The sequence below is a fragment of the Zalophus californianus genome, chromosome 4 (genome assembly GCF_009762305.2).
Source record: "Zalophus californianus isolate mZalCal1 chromosome 4, mZalCal1.pri.v2, whole genome shotgun sequence".
In the NCBI taxonomy this organism is placed as follows: domain Eukaryota; kingdom Metazoa; phylum Chordata; class Mammalia; order Carnivora; family Otariidae; genus Zalophus; species Zalophus californianus.
The window spans coordinates 101,037,802-101,052,719 of NC_045598.1; the positions used below are offsets into that span (position 1 = coordinate 101,037,802).

At 44.8% G+C, this 14,918-nt stretch overlaps 1 protein-coding gene across 1 annotated transcript in view; it reads right to left on the reverse strand.

Annotated features, from left to right (window-relative positions):
- ZNF697 (zinc finger protein 697) overlaps nt 1-14,918 on the reverse strand; it is a 28,326-nt gene that overhangs the window by 9,955 nt on the left and 3,453 nt on the right. The window lies entirely within an intron of this gene.

The window sequence follows — 14,918 nt, forward strand, 5'->3', positions numbered from 1 at the left end:
CTGGGGTGAGGGAGGAAGGTGCAGTTCCACAGTGGTTTGGAGATGTTGATATACATCCTGCATTCAGAAAGTACAAGCTGAATAAACCCAGACGCTGCTGGAGGGGCTGGCCACCACCACAGAAGAAAGAGAAGTCTGGGGGGAGGCAGGGGGGGGGGGGCGCAGAAAACCAAACAGGTACTGGTGAGGGCAGTGAGGAATGAATTCTGCAACTAGCTCTAATCATTGAACAAGCAGCCATGGGGAGGAGCCCCCGTTTTTGGCCACAGCACAGCCACTGTGCTGTGTGACTGAGTATTTGCCCTCCTGGGCTTCTGTTCCATGAGGAGGTTGGGTCTGAATGTACCCGAGTCCTCTTCTAGCTTGTCCTAGGACATGCAGGAGAGAGTTCATCCAAGGACGCATCACTGTCAGGGCCATGAGACATTTTCATGTTTACTCAACTAGCACAGCAAAGCTATTAACGCGCCAAACGCCCCCCACCAACACCACAGCTTTCTCTGGGGTGCAGGACACTCCAGGGTGGGATCAGTCAGCTCTGCCAAGACTGCTCAAAGCCTGGTTTCTAGAATTTGCAATATTTTCATGTCCCCTCCCAACTCCATGCCCCCCAACTCCAAAAAGAGTCTTGCTCATTGCCCTGGAAAGTCACTAGGGAGATGCTCAAGTACCTTCTAGACAAATCCAACCCCACTGGAAAGATGAATCAGATCAATGTGAAGCTAAAGCCACAGAGTGGAAGTAAATGGGGTAAAGTATGCTGGAAGGAGGTGTGGAGGGAAGGAAGAGAGGGAATTGCGGTGGGGGAAGAGGAAGTGAGCGCATTTTCCCAGGGGCCCCCTCTGGGGCTATGTGCAAAACCTAGCCCTTTTCCAGAAGCGGGAGCCCCACCACTTTATGGAGTCAACTGTACTTCCTGGGAGCAGGCTGGGGCGGACAAGCGCCCCTCTCCCTCACCTTCCTGAAAGACAAGGCACTGGCCGTCATTCTCCAGGGCATCTGGCACAGGACCCCACACGCGCATCCACCTCTGGCCAGGGTGGGCGGAGTAGCATGAGGTGCCCCCCAGGCCCCTGCTGTGAGACGGTCTCCCCCGTGGGCCATGCAGCTCATTTGACTCTAATAATCCAGTAATTCTGGGAGGCAAACACGGAGGGCCACCCACCCAGTTCTACATATACAGAACACCGAGGCTCGGCAGATGAGCTCCCGGTATTGTGAGGAGTCCAGCCAGCATGTCCTGGCCCCTTGCCTTGGCATTGCTGCCCGGAAAGGGCACGCTGAGCCTGGGAAGCCGCGGGGAGGTGGGGGGGGAGCAGAGCATGGCCCACCCAGGGCCCTGGGCAGGTGGAGGGGTCGGCCGGCGTGCAGACCTCCCCCTATAGGCTCCTGGCCGGGCCGGGTGGGGGAGTCATGTGCCATGGCCACTACCAGGTGGCCGGGAGCCCAGGCCAGCAGGGCTGTCATGTCAGGGGAAGGAAGTGGCTGGGCAGAGGGCCAGGAGCGGCTCCCACTCCGCCTCCTCCAGGCTGCAGCGCCTTTCCGGTCTCCCTGTCCTCTCGAGGGTGCCTTCCTTACCTCAGCGTCGGCAGGCCGGCCTCCCCGCCTCCCCCACAGCCGCCCAAAGCCTCCAGCCTTCACTTCCCACGCCCCCTGCGCACCAGCCGCTCCCTGGGGAGAGTTTCCATAGCAGAGGCCCGGGCAGGGACGCCCGACTGGGGAGAATGCTGGAAAAACAATTTAAGTCTGCGGTTCAAAAGGCTGAACTCATGACCATAACTGGGGTCTAACCAGGGATTCCAGGGGGTTAATCATTTGTCAGTCCTCAGCACCAACTGAGTAAACGGTCAACCAGCACTAGCCTCTCTGGGGAGATGGACATCAGGGTCCTGCGTCCTCATGGTGAGCCTGTGGTTAGAAAGAACCCCAAGGGCAAAGAAATCCCCCTGACCCTATTAGCCTGGATGCCTCCAGTGATCAAGAAGAGTGTGTCCACATCCACAGGGGGCAGCTGACTTCCCCAGTCACACACCCAGACGGTCCAACCCAAAATGCCAACCCTCCCGAGTGGCAGGCTGCCACATGAGGTGAACGTTAATTTCCCACAGAAAGCCAAAAGATTACTGCAGCTAACTACTGAGTACTCACCAGACAGGAGAAGCTAAAAATAATACGGTTTCTTCCTTGTGGTTACTGCTTTTTTACCTGGAGGGAAAAGCCCAAGTTGAAAAAAGAGAAAGGCTCAAACCAAGGCAACAGAGAAATCAATTTACAATCCCATTGGCCAGAGCTAGTCTGAGATGCCTTCCAATCTCTTTGGTCAAGAATAGCTCAAATGTCCTTGGGGTCAGGCATTTCCTGTCTGTTGGTTGTGCTGGAGCCCCTCAGTTTGGCCAGAGGGCCTCAGCTTGTCACAGCTGTCAAGTCTTCACCATCACCCTCCTCCCTCTGCAAAAAATAAGAATTCCTGAAATTCAGAGGCAGATTCTGAGGGCCCTCAAAGTGAGACCATCTGCCCTTCGAGGAGAAGAAATGAAAGCTGCAGGTTCTAATGCAATTTACTCATCGATGCTTTACACTGAAATGATTAGAATGTCCTACCTGATGCACAGAGTATCCCCTCTATTCATGATTTTTTTCTTCACTGTGCTTGGCATTGTACCACCACCCCTACTGTATACATCCTCGGCTTCTTTTCTGATCTAGCACTCGGGCAGTCCTCAGAAGAACGGTTTCAGATACCTCCTCGGTAGCTGGGTCAAATGTTCGACATTTGTTATTTCACGGAAACATCAAGTTGGAAATCCCTTAGCTCTAACTCCTTCTACAGACAGGAAAGTGAGGCTTGGAAAGGGAAAATGACCAGGTCAGGAACCAAAAGACAGCTTGCTAGAAGAGTTATGGCCAGAATCTCAATTTTCTGATGGCCTCTCCAGTGATCTTTCCATCCTTTTAATAGAAAACACCACTTCAAAAACAGCCAGCTAGATAAATCCAGGGCATATACCGACTTGCTTTTTTTTCCCCCCCACACCATTTGTCAGCATTCTCCAGAGAAACAAAACCAACGGGATGTGCATACAGGGAGTTACTATAAGGGATTGGCCCATGTGATTATAGAGACTGACAAGTCCAAAATCTACAGGGTGGGCCAGCAGGCTGGAGATCCAGAAAAGCTGATACTACAGTTCTAGTCCAAAGGACTGTCTGCTGGAGAATTCCTCCTTACTTAGGGAAATCAGTCTTCTTGTTCTAGTCAGGCCTTCAACTGACTGGATGAGGCCCACCCATATTATGGAGAGCAATCTGCTTTACTCAAAACCTACCAATTTAAATGTTAATCTCACCCCAAAACTCTGTCGCAGAAACACCCAGAATGTTAGATCAAGTATCTGTGTACCTATTGGCTCAGCCAAGTTGATGCATAAAATTAATCATTACACACAATAAAAAAAAGTCTACAATAATCCCATAAGTCAAAACTTACTCATTAAAAACATCTTCCTTTTTATAAAAACCATTCCTATATATGGATAGTTGAACGGGGTGTGTGTGTACTCTACAGGACAACAGGGAAGAATCAAAATTAATCTTAACTGAAGAGCTACACAGATACATATATGGATACAGGCACACACTCCCACTGCAGAGACAGACAAAGTTTAACAATCTGTTTCACTAAAGGACAAAAGAGAAAGCCGACTTAGAATGCACAGCAGGTGTATGTGGGATATGGAAGTTGTTAACAAACAGCTTTCTTCTGGAGAGTTGATGCTGGAATCCTTGTTAAGGTTACCAGATGGGGCCAGGGGACCACAGAAGTCTTTTCCACCCCAGATGATCCCGTGATCATATTTCCACTGGAATGAACAGTCCTCAAGAGGATGCTCACCACAACAGGGAGAGAGGAGCGTTGGGACCAAAGGGTTTGATGCATATGTTCAATCACCCCAGTTTCCCTCTACAGATTCAACAGGCAAAACCGCTCTTCCATTTCTCTGCCCAAAATAACTGTTTGGTGGTGTTGATAAAGAATGGCTGGTGTTCCAGCCCAGTTCATTTCAGCAGTGGGTGACGCCTCTGCATGCAATCTGCCAAGGTGTCTTCAAACAAAGAGAGAGCAGGAATAAAAATGTAGCGACGTCTCCTGATGCTTCCATTTCCCTGCCTAATTAAATTGTAAACTCTAGAGCTAGGCTGTTTTCAGCAAAAAGTGAAACATTTATATACACTGACAACCCCCTTTTTAACAAGTACGTACTTGCGCATTACTCTTATTTCCTTAAAAATAACATTATCAGCAAAACCCAGATCATAGGAACTATAAGAGACACATCAACAACGATGAGAAAATTAGCAAGAACGATAAAGAGAAAGGAAGGAAACCTGTATGTCGAAAAACTGGAGATGAATCCACCAACATCAGTGCATAGACCTTATTTGAATCCCAGTTCAACGAAAGTACAAAAACAAATTATAAGACAGTCGGGAAATTGCCAATGCTGATTAGATATTTGATAGTAAGAAACTCGTTCATTTTTTAAGGTGTTGGTGTTGGGAGTAAATTTACAAAGGTAAAGGTATACACCATGAAATATTTACAGGGGGAAATGGTATGTCTGGAATTTGCTTCATTTGAAATGAAATGTCTGGAATTCCAGGACAAAGGGGAGTGAGCAGGGATGCAGATGAAACAAGATGGCCATCCACTGATCACTGGTGAAGCTGAAACCTACTTTCGTGTTTGCTAGAAAAGTTATTAACAAAAAGTTTTAAAATAGAAAATGTACATTTTTGTTTCTGAAATTGAAGGTTGATTAGATTCATTTAAATTCTGAACAGACTGTAATCAATGGTCAGTGACTTCCACAAAAGAACGAGCTTGCTTTTACGAAGTATGCCAAATCAGGACAGATTACAATGAGACCTGGGGGCAGAGGCAGTGGGGTAAAGAGATTAAAGGACCTTAACTTCGATGCTTTTGAGATTTTTTTTTCTTTTTATGAGACAGAAGAAGAGCTGTTAGATGCAAACAGAATCAGGAAACGGTGTCCACTTTCATCTACTTTTGTATTTCCAAAGAACTCAGAAAAGGATCTTGCCACAGCCGGTGCTTATTTATTTCCACCATTAGCTCAGCAACTTTATACCGAAGACCAAGGGGGAAATAAACCTGGCTAGGAGTCCGCGAGAGGAATGCTTTATCCCCAGGAAAGTCAAAGCGATGAAATGATGTGAGTGAGTATCCAACAGACTGAGTACACCGATAATTGGTCATCCCCAGAATGATCTTCTAAGGGCATGAAAAATGTTAAGGTGTGTGTCGGTAAAAAGGGAGCTAATACACGAACTAGTGATGTATGAAAATGTGATCTCCATGAGATGAACTCGGGCAGGGACAGAATTACTTTACTGGCCCAAACAGAACTTTTAAATTTAGATAGTGTACTTCTCAGAGAAATGCCATCCCAAATTTACTCACACCAAGTTACAAAGAGAGCAGCAAGAAGGTATCATGTTCCCACTTTAAGTTGGAAACCAGAAGCTCACAGATCTCATCCGTTTTAGCGAAGGGTACACGGAACTTGTCACGGGTCACAGCTTTCCCCCAGGAAGTGGCATGCTTGTCAAGGACACTGTTGTCCAGGGCTCATTCACAGCTCCAATACCATAGTTCCCAAGCCATTTGTGAGGCTCAGACCCTTCGAGTTCCTTAGGTCCCCTTTACCTCCAGCTCCTAGCATTTCCTGGAGAGAGCAGCAGTCCTGTACAAGCTTGGAAATAGAATAATGGTATTTTTCTTGTGCGTGGGTTCTTAGCCTGAGGGCCTTCAGAGTCCATGAACTCTCTGAAACCTTTTGTTGAAGGTGTCGGCAGCAACTTTCTTCTGATGAGAAGACCCATGGCTTTTTTTCCCTTGGACTCTGAAAGGATTCACAGCGTACAAACAAAACAAAAACCCAGCAATAAACCATTGCAACACAGGACTCACGATACTTTCCCTAGCATACTATTTCAGAAATCCACAATGGTTTTGGGGAAGAGGGACAAAAGCCCACAGCACCACCTTATGCCACGAAATCTTTTGGTGGGTTGGTGGAGAAGAGAAGATACTGACAGCAGATCCAAAATCAGGTGGTAGCAGAGACAAAAATGCCAGTTAATTTCAAATAAGGGCTAGAGCAGAATGAGGGGTGCAGCAAGAGGGCAACCTGCCTGATCGGTTTGCTGGTCTCATCCAGCACCCTATTTTACAGATGCATCAGGCAACAGAGTCTCAGAAAGGTTAAGTGAATTAGCCATGAATGTACCAGTTAAGGGCAGACTCAAGCTTAAATCACTGACATCGCAACTTTTGTTCCAAATCCCCTTTCTATTCAACCCCACAGCCTATGGTGCTTGGCTGAAACTCTCACGATGATGCTTTGCCGCCACACCCCCATCATTACCTCACCTGCTTTTCACTTCCTCATCACTTGTGTTACAGGGCAGGTGCACTAAGAGGGCCTTAAGTAGCTCTTCAAGCCTCTAACACACTGCTTCTCTGGGATGTAGCTAATTTATACAAGTTTGACCCTGGGTTTATGGCTCCCAATCAGCTGCTTACTTGGCCAGTGAGTCAAAGCACATTAATCAAGCCATTACCTACCCAGGACACAAAATGCTTTGTTAGCTAATCCTCCTTTTCTCAAATGAAAAAGAACTAAAATCTGGCCAAAGTTGCCAACTCATTCCTAACAAATCTTCAAAGTGTTCGCAAAGTCATCCAGCCTGCAAATAATAACTTGGAAATACCCAGGTGAAAAAAGGGGGATTCTGGGAGTATCAAAAAACTCCACAATATCAGGAGCCCTGGTTCACACCTAAGGGCAAGTAAAAAAGTCTACCCCCCATACTCATCCAACATGACCCATTACTACAAAGACAGTTTCTCAGATTCACCCTCTTTTCTGTTACATCTTTTCACTCCTGCTGTAATAGCTCTGCATTCCCTGTGTGGGAGGCGATGCAGAAGCAGGCCAGGTGGTGGGAGCAGGCCAACCCCCAAGCTAAATTTTGCTGAAGAGACAATATCCACAGACAATGGACAATCTCACGATTTTTTGTTGTTGTTGCTGAATAGGTCTTTAAAGTATCCCTCAAATGAGGACTAGGGGAAAATCGGTGGCTTGTTTGAATTCACAAAGGTAGTGAGTTGGTGGCAGAATTGTGACTACCATCCAGGTTCTATGATTCCTTGGAAGTTCAATCTCCCCTGCACGGAACTCTCCCAGCCAGCTCTAACATATTTATGGGTTTAGTGCTCTGGATTTACTGATACAGCACTTCCTTGTTCTCTTCCAGACTCCTGCTATTTTTTTTTTTTCTATTTTAATTATCTTGCCTCTAAAAAAACCACAGAAAATGTTCTTCAAACTTATCTTCGTGTGATGCTTTGAAATTGTCTCTGATTTAACTTTTTCTTAGACAAAACAGACATCTTACTGGCTAGAATAAAGCAGTCATTTGAATGAGCTTTGACTTAATGGAGTGTTATGGTAAACAGTTAATGATTCCAAGTCCTTGGTACAGCATTTGAAAGAAAAGTCATCATGAGAGAGGGAGAGAGGGTTAGAGAGAAAAGAAAGCCCAGGAAGCGTCAACCTGAAGAATTAGTATTGGTTATGCCATTTTAAAACAATTTTAAAAGACATTCTTCTATCAAACTATGAAACTCTAAGAAGGGGCACTTTTCCCTCACATTATCATCTTTTAAATGCCCCAAACCAATGATCAAGCTATACTACATTCCCTTCTGCAGTGCCATTTTTTGGCCAACAAGTTTCACAGGCTCCCGGGACATGGAGGGATCGCTGCCAGTGAGCCCTGATACACCGCTTCATCATCACCACACACATCGGTTTCCCAGTTAACTGTGGGCTTCCCAGGTGTGAGCCGCCTCAGCAGACAGGATTAACTGCTAACATTTCGAGAGTCAGGCTCACATCAGTACCGGCTCTAATTTTCAAACTTCCAAATCCAAAGGTCTCTTCTCCTCTGATCTTGCCATTGTTTAAATTAATAAAGGGAAACCTCGCTAAAGTAGAGTCTGGAGGTAGAAGGAGAGGCTCAAAGAGACAACCCTGCTACTCAAGTCAATTAAAGGGAGCATTGTCAATTACAGACCCCAACAGGGAAAGATGTACATTGAATTTCCTGCAAGAAATCAACTACCCCGCAACTCAGCCAATGAGAAAGGGTCACCAGCCTAGACTTGGGACTTTTCTGCAGCTGACCTGAATTCAAAACAACCTCTGTCCACTTCCTTCTTCTTCTCCATCAAATAATGTTCCTCTCCTTTGTTTCTTAGACTTGCCTATGGTTTTGCCATAGCTTTCATGTCTCAAATTACAGTTCTCTACTTTTCCCAAAGAAACCCATTTTGCTAGTAAAATAACTGACTTTCATTTTTAAGGTTAACACCATCAACACTGTAAAGTGCTTGGCACACATAACAGGGATTCGATAAATGGCTGCAGAAATCCTGTTGAGACACTTTCCTTGGAAATTCTCTCCTTCCTGAGCATCCATGTTATTTACACTGTCCCAGTCCTTCTCATGATCACTTACCACTTTGTCTCCTCTTCTTAACTCCTAAAACAAGTCAACCCCCAAGGTTCTTGTTTACATTTTCTTCTCTCACCTCTCAATCGCCCAGCCCTTTTCCCTAGTTTTAAATAAACACCTCTGTCCAGAGACCTCAGTAATTTGAACCTCTTGCCCCCAGCCCTGATATGCACTCCAGGTCCATGTTTCTAATGATGCACTAAGCATCACAACGGAGGAGCTTTAATACCCCTCCTTGTCCTGACGTGCTGCCCTGCATGTCACATGGGACACAGGACAGGAGGCATCAACAGACCTGGGTTCAAGTAGAAGTTTGCCACTTATATGTCATTTGCCCCTAGGACAGTTACTTACCTAAGGTATAGTTTGCTCATCTATGCAATGAGAAAAACAAGTGACCTTCAACGGCCATTGTGAAGACTAAATGAGTTTCCATTTGTAAGGTAACCATTTGTAATTTCCAATGTAATCTGACCTTCATCACACCAAAAAACAGTAGTCCTTTTCCCCAATCTTTATTACAAATCAGCTCCTCACAGTGCCCATTTCTGTTAATGCTTCTCTGTCCTTACTCGAGGAGAGGCTCAAAACCCTTGAGTCTGACCCTTCGTCACCCCTTTCAATCAAATCAATTGCCTGGTCCTTCCTTTTACTTCTTTCCTTTTTCTGTGGCCACTATCATCGCCATAGACACTCTCACCAGTTACATCCACCTGCTGGATGTAACCACTGCTGGATCCATCTTAAAACATAGTTGCCACTCCATTCATATCCCCTGCTCCCAAACCTCTAATTGACTCTGCCAGAGTCCTCAAAGAAGCACAAACTCCAAGTCCTCAAGAATGTAGCCTAAGTTACCTCTCCCTGACCTCTCATCAGCTAACCCCAGGCAAAAGGGATTGCTTTATGCCCTCAGCAGAAGGTTCCTCCTCAGAGAACAGCAGGATGCAGTCTCTCCTTTCCTGGAGGGAAGCAATACCTAGAGTGGTTAAAAGCTCAGATTCTGGAGCCACGACACTTGTACGAATCCAGCCTCTAGCTCTATAACCTTAAGCAAGTTGCTCTTCGAGCCTTGGTTTTTCTCATCTATAAAATGGGTCACAACTGTATGTACTCTGTAGGATTATCGTTAAGTGCTCAGAGAGGATTATTATTGTTTCACGTCATATGACTCTTTAAGGTACTTTTCCTTATCTTATTCTATCTGATATTAGTTTTTAAAATATAACCAGAGTTACAATAATTTCTATCTCCCTCCCACCTCCCAAGGGCCAGAGCTCCTGTTGGGCACATAATGATTTACTCACTTTGGTTATCCCACACATAATGAGCCCTCAAATATTTCTTGAAATGGATAGAATTAGGTGTACTTATTTCTCTCCCTCAGTCTCAAAGGGAAGAACTAACAAGACCAGGAAACGTAGTGATCTGGCCAAGATCACATCAGGTAAGGCAGAGCCCTAGAAACACCCTAGCTCTCCTAACAGGATCCAGTAACCTGTCAGCATCAAGAGCCAAGCATGCTTAATTATCCTGCTGAATAAGTAGACATGATAGAAAGTGGTGATTAGCTTCAGAAGTCAGACAGAATGTTCTCGAAAAAGGAGCCTGCATCCCTTGGCCCAATGCCAGCACCCCTTGTTTGCATCCAATTGCCCCGCAGGAGTTCTTCCCTCCACTCCAAGATTTTAACACTCAGTTCAGCTCTGCAAAGAACAGAGGTGGTACAGAGCTGTGTTCGTGTTTATGGTGGGAAATGCCACTAGACTCTGCCAGTCGGCCAGGCCTCTCTCTCACCCCTGGAGGAAAGACAGGACTAGAATTAACAAAAATTAAATGATGACTGAAAAAAGACTAACAACTTCAGAAGTTGCTTCGTTGGGGAGGGGGTCTGTGGGGAGCACAACAGGAAGCACAATCAAATACAAGAAAAATTGATATTTAACACTGAAAGTGTCTACTCAGACCAAAGCGTATTCTCTGGCAGTTTTCAAGAGTTTTGTGTGTTTTGGTTTGGTTTTTACTACTATAGGAAAGGCATGCATGTCTTGATTTCTCTTCTCACCTACATGCAGTCATCAGCCTAGAAACCCCTTTTCCTAAGGGTCCAGAATTAAGCTACGAGACACACATAGGCTCTCGAAGGAGTTTGTAAAAAGGGTACATGCTCTACAGAAAGTAGGAGACCAGAAATATTCACCAAACTACCAATTCAATGAATACACACAGTACCTAGTAGAGAGTAGGGAAACAGGAATTAAAGAGTTCCTATAGCAACTGCCCCCAAGCTAGTCCAGGCTGAGGCCACAGTCTGGTAGAATTCAATTGACATTTACCTTATTTAAAAAAAAAAAAAAAAAGTAGGGGAGCATTTCTTCAGGTTTATTTCACATGTGATTTCTCATTTCTGGGGTAAGCTGGTTTTACATTAAAATGGATCTGGCACATGTACACTCACCAAAAAGAAAAAAAAAACAGAAAAGTTCATATATATATAAAAAAAAATATCAAGAGAATAAGAAGACAAACCAGACTGCGAGAGGATATTTGCAAAAGACACACCTGATACAGGACTGTTATCTAAAATATACTAAGAACCCTTAACACTTAACAGTAAGAAAATGAACTACTTGATTTAAAAAGGGGCAGCAGATCTAAACAGTTCACCAAAGATCTATAGATGGCAAATAAGCCCTGTAAAGAGATGTTCAACGAGATATGTCATCAGGGATCCACACATTAAAACAACAACATACCACCACGCAGTTATCAGAATAGCAAAAAATTTAGAACACTGAGAACACCAAATGCTGGTGAGGATGCAGAGGAACAAGAACTCTGCTGCTAAGAATGCAAAATGGGACAGCCGCTTCGGAAGACAGATTGGCAGTTTCTTACAAAACTAAGCATTTCATCCCATATAATCCAATATTCTCACTCCTTGGTATTTATACAATATACAAATTATATTTATATGACTCATATGTAAATGAGTTAAAAACTTATATCCACACATAAAAACCTGCACACGGAGGTTTACAGCAGCTTGATGCATAATCACCAAAACTTGGAAGCAACCAAAATGTCCTTCAACAGATCAACAGACAAACTGCAGCACCTCCAGAAAACAGAATATTGTTCAAAGCTAATAAGAAATGAGCTTTCAAGTCAGGACAAGCCATAGGGGGACGTCTATTACTAAGTGAAAAGAAGCCAATCTGAAAAGGCTACATACTCTATGATTCCAACTATATGACCTTCTGGAAAAGGCAAACTACGGAGATGGTAAAAGGAACAGTGTTTGCCAGGAGTTAGAGGGGAGAGAAGGATGTTTTAGGGCAGTGTAACTATTCTGTTTGATACTAGGATGTCATTCTACATTTATCAATACTCCTGGAATGTACAACCCCAAGAGTGAACGCTAAAATACACCGTGGACGTTGGGTGATAATGATGTGTCGATACAGAGTCATGGATTTTAACATACCACTCTGGTATGGGAGGTTGATAAAGGGGGAGGCTGTGCATTTGTAGGGGCAGGGGACACACTGGAACTCTCTCTACTTTGTGCTCCACCTTGCTGTGAACCTAAAACTGATCTCAAAATAAGGCTACCTTTTACAAAATTGTATCTATTTCTCTGCTTACAGAACATATAAGCATGCACCCTTTGCCACACCTCACTGTAGAAAATTGGCAATGCCAATTTTCATATTAGGAAAAAATCAAAATGAAATGTTTTAAAATATAACACATTCATTCACCTAACAAAGTTAACGAACATTTACCATGTGCTACCCATTATTCTGGGTTCTGCTCTTTGGAGGTTACATTCTAACGCAATAATCTTAAAAATGCACTGCTTTTTTTTTTTTTTAAGATTTTTTAAAATTTATTTGAGAGAGAGAGAGAGAGCACAAGCAGGGGGAGGGACAGAGAGAGAGGGAGAAGCAGGCTTCCTGCTGAGCAGGGAGCCGAACACGGGGCTCGATCCCAGACCTGAGCTGAAGGCAGATGCTTAACCCACTGAGCCACCCAGGTGTCCCAAAAATCTACTGCTCTTAAAATCACCTACTGCTACCAGAAATCACTGTCAACACCTGGCTGAGAGATTATCAGAAAAAGAGAGAAAAGACCAGGAAAAAAAAGAGTGATCCTTTGAAATACACAAAGGTTCCTAGGTACGGTGGGCGGGAAAAGTCAACAAATGACAATGTGTTCTTCCACTAGTGCCCCGCCTAAGTGTTATCAAGCAACAAAGGTGTGCTAACCACTTGAATATGCACAGCACTGAGATAAAAGTGACACCTTTCTTATTAATAAAACCCAGGAAGAACGGCTCCTGTTTTCTAACTTAACAGTAAGATCCTAATGAAGCTCTCCGAAGACAATACATATCTAAAATGCCTCTCTGAATACAACTAGGCCCTTTCCCCCTAACTACATATATTTTAGCAAATTAAAGCTGCAGGTATAGGGCTATATAAGATGCACACTTTGCCCTTTGCAGGAAGGGACACGAAGACTTGCATGTGGCCCTTCCACACACCTAGTTGGAACACTGTTGCTAGCCTATGGAGACACAGTCAATGACTTGCCGAACAAATGTAGGAATCCCAAGAACTATCCTATTTGCCTTTAAAATGACTCATGTGCTTAATAACAACCCCACGGCACACTGTGTTTATACCCAGGCTTCCAGAGTGCTGTGTAGTCTTAAGGTCAGGGGAAAAGGTGGCAGTCAGCCTGGGGAGATGGATGCAATCTTGTGGTGGGTAAAAGCCTTTTCCACCCGAAGAGGAAAGGCCGCTAACCATTTTACCATCCCCATTAATACATGATGCGATAAAGCCCAAATCCATACCCCACCCAAGTGATGCTACTCTCCCAGAGGTAAAAATGGGATGAACTCTCTTCCTTCCTCACCCTAGCCTTACTTCCTGCTTCCCCCAACCGTATCTGCAGAAGCAGGGAAACTTCTGATCTCAGATGTGCAACAGAAGGCCCTTCCTACAAGATTATGGTAGAGGTGGGCATGACATCAAGGGGGGGGAGGCCCTGGAGCCAAGGCCCCACCCATACTACCCAATATCAATAAAACACCATCATCACTTAGCAGTGATGCTGTTAGTCAAGCTGAAGCTCGTGAAACTCAGCAACACACAGGTCCGCTCTGGTGTATTTCCAGAAGGTGTTTTTAATTTTTAAATTGGGCATGGAGTCCAACATGCGGCTTGAACTCACGACCCTGAGATCAAGACCTGAGCTGAGATACCTGAGCTGACATCAAGAGTTGGATGCTTAATTGACTGAGCCACCCAGGTGCCCAGAAGGTGCTTATTTCTTGTGGCAGTCACGTGAAAAGGATGAAAATTCACTAAGAAAATGATCCCTCTGACCTCTCTCCCAAACTGTCAGCATGCAAATGATGTTTCGTGTCTATATTTCGGCATTTTCCGTCATTACCAATTTATTGTCAACTCAACTCAGTTCCTGAAGGTCCACCGTCCGCCAGGCTGTGTTCTGGACATACAGTCCCTGCCATGCACAGGGAATATGCAAATATTCCCACACAGTGTGGGGGCTTATTCCGGCTTGCTTTCATCAGGAAGACCTTGAGCTCCAGGTATTTCAGACAATGCAAAAAATTAGAGAGGCTGCATGTGACCTGGAGTGTCAGGAAAGGCGGCTTGGAAAAGGGTAAGTCTTGGCCAGGAGGGAGGAACAGAAAGAATTCAGACAGTCTGGGAGAGACCGGAAAAGGATTCCAGGCAAACAGTTGTGTGCTCCACGGTCTTATTAGGGGTTCCTGAACCTGAGCTTTCTAACTGACGCCCATGGGCGTTCAAGGGCGTAAGAACAATGAATTTATGAAAAACCAGTGCCTCTCAGAATGAGATCCGCTAGGATGAATTTAAAAACCCAACGGTGTTCCCGGTAGGAAATCTGGAAAGTGAGGGATCTCAGAGGAAGAAGGAAAAGAGACCTGGCAATTTTCTCAGGGTAAGCAAAGATCCACCCATTCTGAACAGGATTGGGAGTCAACAGACCCAAATTCCAGCCTATCTCTAGATCAGAAACTGGGACTTGAAGCAAGTTTCTTAACTTCCCTCTGGGCCCCCATTTCCTCAGTTTTTGAATGGAGATAATAATATGTAAGTTATCAGATCAGGGCAATGTATGGAAATTACCCAGTTCAACAGTCGATACACAGATGTTCAATAAACCATTAACTGTTGCTGTCATCACCTAAAAAAGGAAGCATGAAAAGCTGTCCAGTTAGGGTTAAGTGAGGGACTACAAGATGGCAG